The sequence below is a fragment of the Haliaeetus albicilla genome, chromosome 3 (genome assembly GCF_947461875.1).
Source record: "Haliaeetus albicilla chromosome 3, bHalAlb1.1, whole genome shotgun sequence".
Lineage (NCBI taxonomy): Eukaryota > Metazoa > Chordata > Aves > Accipitriformes > Accipitridae > Haliaeetus > Haliaeetus albicilla.
The window spans coordinates 26,621,269-26,634,343 of NC_091485.1; the positions used below are offsets into that span (position 1 = coordinate 26,621,269).

General features: G+C 39.7%; 1 long non-coding RNA gene across 1 annotated transcript in view; it reads right to left on the bottom strand.

The window, feature by feature from the left end:
• The window catches only part of LOC138684574 (uncharacterized), a 29,461-nt gene extending 16,700 nt beyond the window's left edge, over window positions 1–12,761 (bottom strand). The window contains exons 1-2 of the long non-coding RNA XR_011323821.1: window positions 12,693–12,761; window positions 1,942–2,488 (exon numbers count right to left, since the gene is read on the bottom strand). This is a non-coding gene — a long non-coding RNA (uncharacterized lncRNA). The remainder of the gene's footprint in view (window positions 1–1,941; window positions 2,489–12,692) is intronic.
• Window positions 12,762–13,075: the final 314 nt, after the last annotated feature.

The following is a 13,075-nucleotide window of genomic DNA, read 5'->3' on the forward strand; positions in this document are numbered from 1 at the left end:
TAGGAGCTCTGGGCCAGTTCAATAATGGATATTGGTCTTTTCCAGATTTTAGCAGAGTTTGTAACTGCCATTAAGTTCATCTGAGCACTGTACTGAGAATTTAGCTCCTCTTTGTGAATCTTGCTGAATGTTTCTGAAACAAAAATGTACACCATCTCTTTCTGTGCAATGATTTTAGCCGTAGTTTAGCACTATGTTTGTTAGTGGGGTATTCTTTGTTAATGATATTTCCAGAGTTTGATGCAAGCATTCTTAGAGAAGAAAATTTCAAAAGTGAGGGGTAGGTGGTAGCTTATAGAAAAAAAATTGCAGCAAATAGTAAAAATGGATGAAACTATAACTATTTCCAGTTATTTCTCAAAACATTCTGGATCAAAAAATCCCTATGTTAAAAATTATGCAGAAAAAATTATAAGTATGTTAAAAACAGAAAATATTTTGAGTTTAATTTTCCTTTAAATTGTAAATAAAATTAGCTGGGCAGTAATTAATACTAACTGGATCTTTCTGTCGAGTCATGAGAGAGAAAAACCTTTTTTGAAATCCGCATGATTTTTCCATTTCTACCAATACAAATGAATATCAGGGGATATGTTGCTCTGTGCACTAATACAGGCTTCTGGATTCCTGCTGAAGGTAATTTGGATTCATCTTCACTGTACCCAGTGCACCAATACTCACTTTACTTGTCAGTTTTTAGAGTTCCTTTGCCTTTTTCCACCTATATTTTGGGCGGATGGTAGTAAAAACCCCATCCCTTGTATAGCCCTTTCCATTGCTAAGGAGCTCAGATGCAGTACACTTTTCTAAATGCAGCCACATCTTTGGTGGAACAGGACAGATTTTTAGCTCAATGTTGCACTGTCTGGCGACTGAAAGCTAAGGGGAGGATATGAAAGCGGAAAAGTAGTTTTGGAAAGAATTTGCATAATGAGAATGTAATTTACTCAGTTGGAACATGAAGTGGGGCCGATACCTTGTCCTTGTGGAAGAGATAATGGGATCCTTAACGGCTATGTGGTTTCAGGAGGGTCTTGTACTCAAGCCGAAAGCTCTTTCTTTAGGACCTTTTAAAAAAGCAATCATGCTGATGTAGCATGTGACAGATACGTCTAAGGAATCATTGATAGTGGGGCTAGACAAGATAACAGAATAGGTCTTACCCTCTTCTAATTTCTGTGACTTGGGAATCTTGGCTTTTTATTTCTTTGAAAGATCTCACCCACAACAGTATGGGTACCTCTAGTGGTTTTATATTGATCATGAAGATTTCCACTTCTGGAAGCAGTTGCTTGGCTTGTCAGGCTGCAGCAGGGATCAGACAAGACTTGGCTTACTTTTTAAGCCCTAATAAGGTCATATACCTACAGACAATAAGAATTGAGTTCGGTGCCACTATGTCAGATTACATCTCAAGATTTCTTAGGCTTTGCTTGGTGCTCTCACTGTCTATTTCTTTTCCCTTTTGTGTAAAGAAAGCACATTACTTCCTCCACATCTTTCTCTTGTGTTGCTATAATGAATTCCTTGCTATTCCCTCAGGGGGTTGACTCACACTCTTGCATCTGAAGTGAAGTAAACTGGAATTTGTATCTTTGTGAAGGTCAGTCGCAGTGCACATGAACAGGAAAGAGAGGTCAGAATGGTAATGCAGATCAGAGATAATGCCGGCAGTACAAATGCAAATGCTGACCATCAGAATATTTCTAGGCTGTCAGCATGCCACAGCATTCGTTGGGCTGGGCAGCATGCTGCTAGCTGATGCCCATTTAAAAGGTTCCGATCAGCCAGCGGAAGCTTGTCCGTACAGCAGAAAACTCCTCACATCTCTCAGAGAAGGAAGGAGATAGCTATTAAAAAAAAAAAAAGAAGAAAAAAACCTCAACCAACAAAAAATACCACAAAACTTTGCTTGCCACTTCCTAGAAAATGCCTTCTTACCTCTCAAAATTCATAATCCAGAGGTGGAGCGACTGGTGTGGACGGTGGCCCTAGAGCTGGAGAAGCGAGGGAAGAGCACGGTGTTGCAGTCACTTTTGTCTTGCCTGTGGCCAGTGCAGGATTACTTTCTACAAATGTTTTCCCCAGTCTGGCTTAGGTGGGTTCACACACAGAAAGTTTCTGCCCCTTCCTCTTTTTCAGCTCATCAAGGGCCAAGCAATCTGGTGATCCTGGCCCTATTGTTGAGCTTTGTTCTGGATCATGAGCAAAAGGTGTGGAGAGAGGAGGAGTTGGTGGCAGGTTCCAGTTTCAATAATTAATTTGTGAGCAATGGAAAATTGCTTAGTGCCTAATTGAATAGCCTGGCCTTGTGTTTTGAGTAGCTGTAAAAGATCAAATCTTTAAAATAATCATCTAAATACCATCTCTCTTTCCTCTCTGCTTGAGTTCTCAATGTCGTTAAGGACGTGGTCTTTGAAACGGGAGTTGTAGCAAACAATGCTTTTTACACTGCAAAACAATATCCTCTGTTGTGGCATTTCAGCAGCTAAAAGAAAAATTGGAAGGAAAAAGAGTCAGATAATGATCAAAGTGAACATGTAGAAGCTTTTCAGAATTAGCTGGCCAATACAAAGTATTTGAAGCTCAATATAAAACAGTGAAAAGAAATGAAAGGAAAACCAACAAAATGTAGCCAACAAACAAACAAAAAAGATCAGTAGCAAGAGACAGGAGAAGGAAGAAAACCCCCTGACCTTCACTGACTTCAGGTTGATTTTGCTTCCATTTATTTTCCTTTGCTCCAGTGTCCAAGCTGGTGCACCATTGCACCTCACTAGATAATTCCTTCCCCATTGACATCAATTTTAGGTAAATTTGGATCAATGTCACTTACTCTGTTTAGTCATGAACACCTCCTCTATTTCTTCAATTTTTGGTAAAGAAGTTTTAACACACCATATATAAAAATTCAGTTATTTTTCTTTAACCCTTCCTTTATAACTTACAGGTGAAAAATGATATGCTGGCACTTACCGAGCAGTAAGGCCAGAGCCTAGCATATGCAAAGCTGTCCCGCTTTTTCTTGGCTCACCGAGCTCACTAAAGAAAACAGTGTCTTCAGATCTTCATAGCAAGCAGGCATAAAGACGGATCTTCAGCCCTAACTACTGGCAGGAGCAGGAGCTACATACAGCCTGAGCCTCTGAGGAGCAGCACACAGCTTCTGCAGCCTCTGATTGCACCTGAAATTAGTTATTGCTGCAAGATTTGAAGTGATTCTCCAAGTGCTGTCCTGCACAGGGCCAATGTGAGTTGGTGCAGTGAAGCCAGGAGTGTTATCTTCTAGGTGTTTTTTACACTGCCTGAATAATGACTTTTTCTTCAAAATGCTGTTTTAACCAGGGAGAAAACCACAACTTACATGGGTCCTAACTTCTTTCAGAGCATAAAAAATTCAATGTGTCCAGAGGTTGCCTATCCTCTGCTGTGTTTCCTTGATGACCAAGCTTCTTCACTTGTGCAGACATCTTCTAAAACTGAAGGAGAATTATTCCACTCATGAAAAAAGCAGAAGTATAAACAGACCACTACATGTTATATAAAACTATGGGAAGAAAAGAGCATCTTAGGTAAATACCAAGCTACTTATTTTATGATTTTAAAATGTCATTCTTTTGTCCAATATTGACTTTTTTATATGGAAGTTGAATTATAGATCTTACAGCACTTGGGAGCCTATGGTGTCCTTGCTTTGACACAGCTGGTCAAGTTAAGAATTGAAGTCCCAGTAATTAGTTACGAGTTCCTCTGCACTGGGGAGCCAGGCCAGGATGAGAAAACTGTGAGGTTACTCCTCCTTCCAGGTAAAGCCAAAGCTACTGGGATAGGGCCAGACTGTCCTCTGAAAGAGCGCACTACGGCATCCACATCTTGTTGCTGCAAGTAGGTATTTCTTTGGGCAGCGAATCTGTAGACAGAAATGCAACGTGCAGCCTTTCACCGCTCTGACTTTTCTCTCCAACAACTTGTTTTGGAGCATCTGTGTGCATAATGGAAATCAGAGTGTGATGAGAGCTGAAAGTAGAGCCTGTATCTAAGCTTCAGAAATTGTTTGTTGAGGCAGAACCCCTGGGATGATGCTGAGGAACAATGATGGGGGAAGTTGGAGACAAAAAGCAGGTGACAAAGGAGAATTCACTGCAGAAATTTGGACAAAGGGAATGAAAAAGGGAACGAAAGAAGGAAAGAAAGAGGGAGAAAGAAGGAAGGGAGGAAAGAAGGAGGGAGGGAGGCAGGCAAGAAGGCTGGCTGTTTGGGAAACCAATTTCATCCTGGACGTGAGGATCCATAGCACTGTAACGACCTGATTGCTCTGAGAACCTGCAATTTTCCTATCTGTACCCAGGGTGGCAATTCCTGGGACACACGTCTCTAGTCTTCTTCTTTAAATGCCTTTAATTGTGGTTTTAATATTATGCTGTACATTGAAGCAGGAAATCAACATTTCACGAATAATTAAAACAGACAGCGTAGTCTCTCTGAACGCTGGACAAAAACTCAGAAGATCCCGGATTTCAGAACCGTCGCTGTCGTAGACAAATCCTTCTCTCTTTCTGTGTCACCAGGGGGTCATTAGGAGCTCTCACAACACAAATAAATCATGGAAAAACAATACATTATGCTGCCCTCAGAAGGGAAGGGTCTGAAATCCAGATCTTCTGCTTCTTGGTTGCGTATTCTTAACTCAGGACTATGCTGGCTGTTTTATTTTAATTAACCTTTAACAATGAATGCAGGAAGGTTCATTTCTGACAGGTTCAAAGAGGCACCCAGACTTTAGCTTGTTTTTCAGATACAATCTGCAATATTAATGTGTAGTGGGCATACAACACCATGCAGGAATTCTTGTGATGAATTCATTGTTTCTACTGGTTTTTAACTATCAAATAATGTTTGATTCATACTGAATTTTGGTCAGGTTTTAAAATATTTTTTAAAACGTGGGAAAGAATTTATCCCTATTTCTATTTTTTTAAAAAATAAAAAAAAAGAAAAAGGCAGAAAGCAAGGTAATTACTTCATAAGCTTCCCTTTTGTTTTCACATGGAATTGAAATACTGTCTCTCCTAACATCCACATAAAGGATCAGAAAGCTGATCAAAAAGAAAATATTGGTGATATTTCTAAAATGTTGTTAATATTAATGATATTTTCCATGAAAGTGTCAAAAAATAAAATTGTTGACATCTTTTGAGAAGGTTCAGATAACTGTTTATACAGATTTATTTTTATGAGTTTTTCAAAATGAAAACATTTTCCTATTTGACTTTTTTTTTATTTCTTGGGGTTTTTTTCTTTTTTTTTTTTAATTTTCAGTTTTCTATTCTTTTTTTTTTTTTAATTTTCAGTTTTCTATTCTTTCCATTTGTCCTCTTTTTTTTGTTTTCTGCCTTGGCTATGGAGGAGAAAGGGAAGGGGAAAACAGAGCAAAACCAAACAAAACCATAAAAAATGTTAGCTGTTCATTTTCTTATTTCTGAAAAGAATGAAGATACATATCATGGAAAATTTCAGCAAACTAATAAACCTTTTCAAGGAAACTGACAATTTTGTGACTGGTCACTTTTCAGAATGACTGTTACTCTGTTTTATGAGATTCAAAGTCGTATCATGATGAATGGAAAATATTTTAAGCATGATTTTTGACTAGACTGTCCTTTTAATTAACTAGAGCTAGCAGTTTAATTGGAAGTTAAATATTCTTTGCAGATTTAAGATTTCCAAAGGCACTGACCTAATAATTCCAACTGGTGTCAATGGAAGAAGCGAATGTTCTGCAAATCTGTGCTGTATGGTTTTCATAAAAAAGGAATTAGCCATACACTTCTTATGAATTTTGAGTGTATTTTATTTTCATCTCCAAACTTCAATATGTTTTTCTTCAGTAATAAATTAATACTTTAGGAGCAGTATTATTTTTTTATTATTATTTGAGATTCTTACTTAGCCATGCATGTACAGAGTAAGTTCTTGTGCAGACCTTACTGTACCTAGAGTAAGACAGCTATGGCATGTAAAATGTTACCCTTGAAAACTGCAACTTCTCATTATGACAGAGACCCAGCAGGTGACAGAAGGAAAAGCCACTGGCCCATGAACTAGGAGCCCAGAGCATCATCAACCTTCGCTGCTACCCCCTAGGAAATAAAAAGAAAAGGGTGAAGAGTGAACCTACAGGACCCAGAATGCCACTTTGCTGGACAACAGATTTAGTTTCTCCCTTCTCTTTGTTGCTTTGCCAGTCACTTGTCAAAGGGCAACTGTTAGAGGCTGGAAATGAACACTTCTTAAGAGCACAGGAAGGGACACTATTTATTTCTCTGCTATATATTTCTATGAGGGACTGTTCTATTGTGGTGTTTTGTTTTGTTTTGTTTTGTTTTGTTTTGTTTTGCTCAAACCTTTAACTTTGCTTAGGTTAGCTTTGGGGGAAAAATGGAACGATAAAAAGAGCAAGCCTGCAGCCACTCTGATGTGTGTTTTCACACGTAAGCCAGACCGCCGAGGTGTGCATGCTTCAGTTGCTGTGTCAGCATGAGGACTGGCTCGTTTCAATATCAAAATCAGAGAAGAGACATTACATCTCTTTGCTTGTATGGAATAGATACTGTGTGTGGTGTACACAGGTCTATGTTACCTGCTCAGATGACATACTCTGTTCAAATAAAGCACGCTTTTTGGAAAACTAGTAGGATCCCATGGCTACATGGTGTATTTGAGACTGGAGATACCTTGTGGTTTATATTTGTTTGAAAGGACTTAATTGCTTTTTATGTGCTTATTCTCTTAACTGAATGACACACAGAGGCATCAGCCACATCCACTGAGGCATTTCAGCATCCTGCAGCACCCTTAAGATTGTATCAAAACCATGTCTTACCTTCCAGAAAGCTGAACAGCATGACATTCTCACCTTGTCACTGTCTGGAGCGTTGTGGATTTTCTCTTTTGTCTGACTATACAACTCATTGGTCTTGTGGTAATGTGCATTGCGATGTCTAAATGGATCTGACAATACTGAAAGGAACAAAAGTAGCTGATCCAACATAACACCTGCCTGACACATTACACTTGTGCTCCACAGTGGATCTGCATATGTACCACATGGTTGATGTGTCCCACATGCAACAGATTTATTCTCTATAATAAGGTCAGCTCCCAGCATACACTGTTATGTGTCACAACCAATTGTCCAGGGAGTGATGAAGTCCAGCTGAAGTCTCTCCGTGGCTCTTGCTAAGCACTATTTGGGTGATTTCACTGGACTGATGTGTGGTACTGGTGTCAATATAAACCCATCGAGGAAGCTACACGAGAAACAGGAACCCTGAAGACAGAGGTTCTGCTATGTGTTTGCCATGGGAGTGTGAATGTAAATATATTGCTGTTCCTCTTATTCCTTGCTGCCAGCGTCCACATTTTTCTCCTGCATTGGCATTGCATTTTGTATTTTATTATGTTACAGGCCTCATGTCCCACTTATACTCTTGTTATAACTCCGGCTCAGGAGTATAATAAAGGCCGACCTCTGCCATAGTTTTTTACTGAATGCAAAACTTTGCTACAAGCTAAAAATTTTCACCCATTCATTAATGGATTTATTCCCAGAAACTGAGGGTGTGGTGCTGCTCTGAGTTGGAGACAAGTGTTCAAATGAGCTAGGAAAGGTTTCTAATCATATCCCTGTTATTTCTCCATTTGTGGAGTCAACACAGGACATGAGATTCTTTTTCCTTTCTATTATTATACACTTTTATCAAAGCTGCCAGTGTAAGACCTATTCTACTGCATAAATCCACAAGTACATTTATCATTTGAATTTTTTACTAATTACAAAGTCGGTACCAAATGTTCTGGGAAATCCCCTTTGCTGACAATCACAATCATTGTCTTAATTGAATGGAATGCAGAATACATCCCAGATTTAGTGTAGGGTTATTTTTGATCAAACCTTCATCCAGAAAGGAGGCTGCCTATGCAACAGTCTATGCAGCGTGCCTTGAAAGTCAACAGACTCTTGTGCTGATAAAATGAGCAAGTTCAGTCATTATAATACCTTTTCATCAGGGTTTCAGCTTGCCTATTCTTGATCTCAACTTTTGAGATAGCATCTTGAGGATAGGCACTGTATGCAGTTGTCAAGAACATGGAGACAGTGGTTTTCAGCCCATCATCCAAAGACCCTCAGGGGCTACATCTAATGGGTTCAAGTGAAAGCAAGGAAAGCAACCTGTTATCAGGAGTCATTTAGAAATACTGCAGTCAAATGAGATGAAGCATCAGTAGATAAAAACAAACTACTTGATATGAACTCAAAAGCATATAGAATGCCATTGCAACAGAGAAAAGATGTTGTACGTTTGACATGGCTACCTTTGCTAAATGGGCTACCTTTGCTAAATGAAAAAAAGGCCATTATCTGTGTTAGCTAAAGTCTCTGGGAAGCTTCCAAGCACAGTGCATCACTGAGATGATACTCAAAACTGAAGAAACTTAAGAATTTATCTCAAGAGCCAGTAGAGACACTGTTATCTCTTGACAGATTTGTGTGGGGTACATGGCCTTGCTTTTGAAAATCTGTATGTTGCTATTACTTTGGTGCAAGCTGTTATTTGTATGGCTAGGTGTGGCATACCTCCAGAACCACTCAGATGCATAAGGATTTATTTTCATTTGTGAGGATTACTAAGTGACAGTCTGTACCGTATTTGTCCAGGCTGGCCTGATAATATCTCCATAACTCATTAAGTCTGGATGATAAACCTTGTTTGTTGAAACAAAATAATGACACAAGCTGCAGTATTTTAAAAGCACAGCTCACTTTTGGCTCATGCAGAATTGGCTACCCAACGACGGTATGGTAAGTTACCTTGGCTCGTGGCTTATCTAGCTACCCCACGTCAGCTGTGCCCTACCAATTGTCTATGTTAGCTACCTGCTAAAGTGAAATACTTTAGGAATAATACTAAGAATGTGAAAAGGTCTCAGAAAAAAATCTTTGAGAATGATGAAAAACACAGAATATACTCTTTATATGGGAAGATTGAAGATCCTCAAGCCTTTTGGCTTATCAAAGAAGAGAGGAAGCAGAAAGTTTATTACAGACTGCTAATACTTTCTTAAGGAACAGAAGAACAATAATAGATGGATCTGCAGTCTGGCAGATAAAGAAATAACAAGAATGTAAATTTAAAATAGTCAAAATCAAGTTGGAAATAAGGTGAACATTTTAATCTGCAACAGTAATTGGTCATTAAAACAGTTTACTGTTATTTCAATGGAATTTCCATTGCTGGATGTTTTAAAATCTAGACTGATTTTTAAAAAACAATATAATTAAAGTCAGGAGCATCTGTTGATCTCAAAGTAGAAATTAACACTTGTGAGTCTTTTGGCCAAAGTAATGCAGAATATCAGATAATCGAAGTGGTCTTTTTCCAGCCTTAAAATTTGTATGTCTAGCACAATACAGAAAATGTTCCCATTAAGAGAATAAACCCCTTCAAACCCTAATACTGTTTGAAAAGTGAATTTGCACCCTGCTTCTAATTATTTGGGTCAGCATTAGCTTCTGGAGACAGAGAGGTGTCGATCCCATCCAGCCTCCTTTTCTGTGTTAGTGGCTCTATTCTTACCAGGTTTAGTAATGTTTTTCTGCTCTCGCTATGCCTCTGTCTAGAGGACTGAAAATTTATTATCAGCTCTGTGTTCCTCCATGAAGTAAAAATAGCATTTGATCAAGTTACCTCTTAACCTTCTCTTTGATAAGCTAAGTCACTGAAGTCTTCTAGGCCTTCTGACTTGGAGGCATACAGGGGGAGGCCAAAGCAGGGTGAATTTGCTTAGGTAATGTAAGCCTAAAGCTTGTTTTCTAAGGAGTGTTTTATGAAATGGGCTTAACTGGTGTCACTAATAATTAGAACTGGCCAAATATGTTCTAATCAATTTTTATCTGTGCTTTGGAACATATTTTGATTGTTTCATCTAGCTGCTTCCTTTCATTCTTTGGTAGTGGTTAAGGAACAATGACTTCCAACAAATGTCTGGGTTTTCATGTATGAATGCAAGTCTCTTCTTTGCCCTACTCTTTCAACAGTGAGATCTTTTCGCCTCTGCATTTAGATGTGCAAAGAAGATGCTCTGCATGTAGTAAAAGCAGAACAATCAAAATCCACCCAGAGAAACCCCAAAGCAGTGATTTGGAAGGGAAACAGAAAGCTCCTTTTCAGATCGTCCAGCCCCACCCCCTTGTCATCAGGATTAAGACAGTAAGGGTGCGGGTTGCATATTTGCAAGTGAATCAGCTGCTTTCCAAAAGACGGTTATTTTTCAGTAAAAGAAATGGAATATATTGTTACTTACTATTTAAGGGAAAAGGGTGTTTTGAGGAGGTGTCTTTCTGAGAAACAACTAAATGGATTTTTTCATGTATTGAAATATCACAATCTTTGTTTTGGCTTGAGTTATAAGGATTGTGTTTTAATTGTTTATCAATATGTACAAAGTGTAGAGAAGACACCAAATTAAAGGAAAATAATAATTCCCCACTGTCTTTATAGCCTCCCTTTTCCCACACATAGCTCTCCCAGCATATATGAATCTAAATGGACAAGTGGTTTTGGGTACAGCCATTTCACTCTTCACATCTTCAGAAGAGGAGGGTACAGTGTTATAAAAAAAGCAGGTCCCTAAAAGATTTGTAAAGGTGAATGAATCAGCAGCAAGATATCCCAAATCACAGTCCTCCTGTGTATGTATCTTCTGATAAGTGTAATACCCTCCATTCCCAATGACTTTTCTTCCCCTAGATGCAAAATTATACTTTACAGCAGTTAAGTATAATGTATCTTCATTTAAAAAAAATTTTTTTTTTTCATCTGCCGAAATTTGAAAATCTGAAAGCAGTTGCTTCTGTATTTCTCTACAAAATTTCCTGGAGAGAAACAAGAGCCTAAGGGCTACGCAGTGAATTTGTAGCATCTAGGACTCATCAGACATACTGCATATGTGCCGTACAATTGATCAGTGCTTATACAGCAAGTTCGATGAGTTACTGGATTTACTGTGTGCATGCACAGTGGTGCAGGGGTGCAGCACCGCAGGCTGTGGTGTCCCATGTGGGGGTTTGGTGCACAAGCTGCACTGAGCCAGCCTATGCACACACACTGACCGTCTGCAAGGTCAGCAAGTCCACACAGAGCTCCAGTAACCTGGAATACTGTCTGCCTCAAAACAACACAAGGGGAAGAAAAAAGAAAAAAAAAAGAAAGAAAAAAGAAATAAACCTAACTCTTGTACAAATATAAAAACTTCTTCCCTAAGTGATCCTGCCCGGATGACCAGAGAGTGCAGCAGGGCAGTAGGTGGTGGATAAACGTGGTGGAAATGGCAGGTCTCTTTGAAGGATTTATTGAATTTAACGTGTCATTTTACCCCGTCACGGCGGCAATTTTCAGTGGCAGTAACAATACCAGCGCTGATGTATGGACCAGCAGATGTCAGTGTAGTTCTGTTCATTCATCTTCCCTTTTGATGGAATTCCAGTTATTTTCCTTGGTCCCTGCCGTTCAGCTTTCTTATTTAACCATTGTCTTTTCAGAGCTTAATGCATCATAATATTTGTAATTCATGTCTTCTGTCAATGTGGTTGGAAATGGACATACATCTTAACAAACACAGTCCAACTCGAGGACTAACGCTGAAATACCGGCACTGCCAGGCGGAAAACAAGACAGCAGGAGAGCGGGCAGGGAGACAAAGCGCTGGGGTGCTGAGTGGGGCATCGCTGCAAGAGACACCAGAGTCCTCACCGAGACCCAGCCTTCGCCAGAGGTCGGGTGTGTTACAATGCAGAACCACCCCCAGTTCTTATGATCCCCTTTCCTGTGTTTTTAAGGAGAAGAAAATACATGGACAAGAGAAGAATGTGCTCCCATGTCCTGCTCTCTGAAATTGTTTCTTCCTCCCTTGATAGCACCAGCCGGGGTTCTCTTTCCAGCCTGGCTGAATCTCTGGTGAAAGCTCAGTGTGGTACAGAGTGGTAACAGGGCTACATGGTTTCTAAACCAGGTAATAACCTTCGAGACCTGAGCAGAAGAAGGGAGTATTGGTTTAACCACCTGGTTCCAAGACTTTCTGCAGGAGCTGAAGGCGTGAGATAAAGAGAAGAAATTACTGTAAAGTTCATTTAGAATAGTTTTCAGTTGTAGTCATAAGGGTGAAGGGAAAAAACTGTGTTCTAATGCTAAAGATGATAACCATGAAAAAAGAGCTGTATTTTCATGCGTGGTGATATTATATTTTTTTGGATGCCCTAACATCTTGACTACATGAGAAGTCTGTCCTCCTTTGTCTTGGACTGACAGCTCTTGGATGCAAAAGCGACTGCTCTGTCAGTAAAGCTAATAAGATTCGTTGGCAGAATGAGCAGTCGTGCTTGTTGTAGTGGGATAGCCTATTCAAGTCTCCAACCACAAGCAGTCCAGACCCTGCGCTTAAAACCCTCTCCTGCCCTTTAAAGGACTATAACCAGTAGTGTGCAAACATGCAGAACTTACTTTATAGCTCATTTTTAGCAGACCTGTGGGTGGGAGCGTCAGTCAGCCTCACCACAAGAGCTGGGGCTGCTTTTGCACCACTGGCCACTGGAGGCAAAGACCCAAACCAAGAAAGCACCGCACATCCCTTACCTGTAGCAACCAGACAGCCGGTCAGTGGTAGCAGCTTCACACTGCCGAGCTCTCCTGGAAAGAAAGACAGGGCCTCATTTTGACAAGTTTTGGATCTGGATGGATATGATCCCAAAATAGATAGGCTTCTGATCCAGGATTTTCGCACAGCCAGTTACAGAGTAATTGGCTCTGCGAAGAGTTGGACTGGGAGCCAAATCTCAGAGGTTGGGATTGTTCTGGAGTTTATTTCAGGTCCATTTTTAGTGTAAGAGAAATTACATGATATGCTATGCTAAACTTGTGACATGGCATCATTATCAAGTTATAACATGATGCTATTAATTCATCACACTCTCTGCAAGTTGCTGTGACCACAACCCTAATTGTTTCTTGAAGCTTAC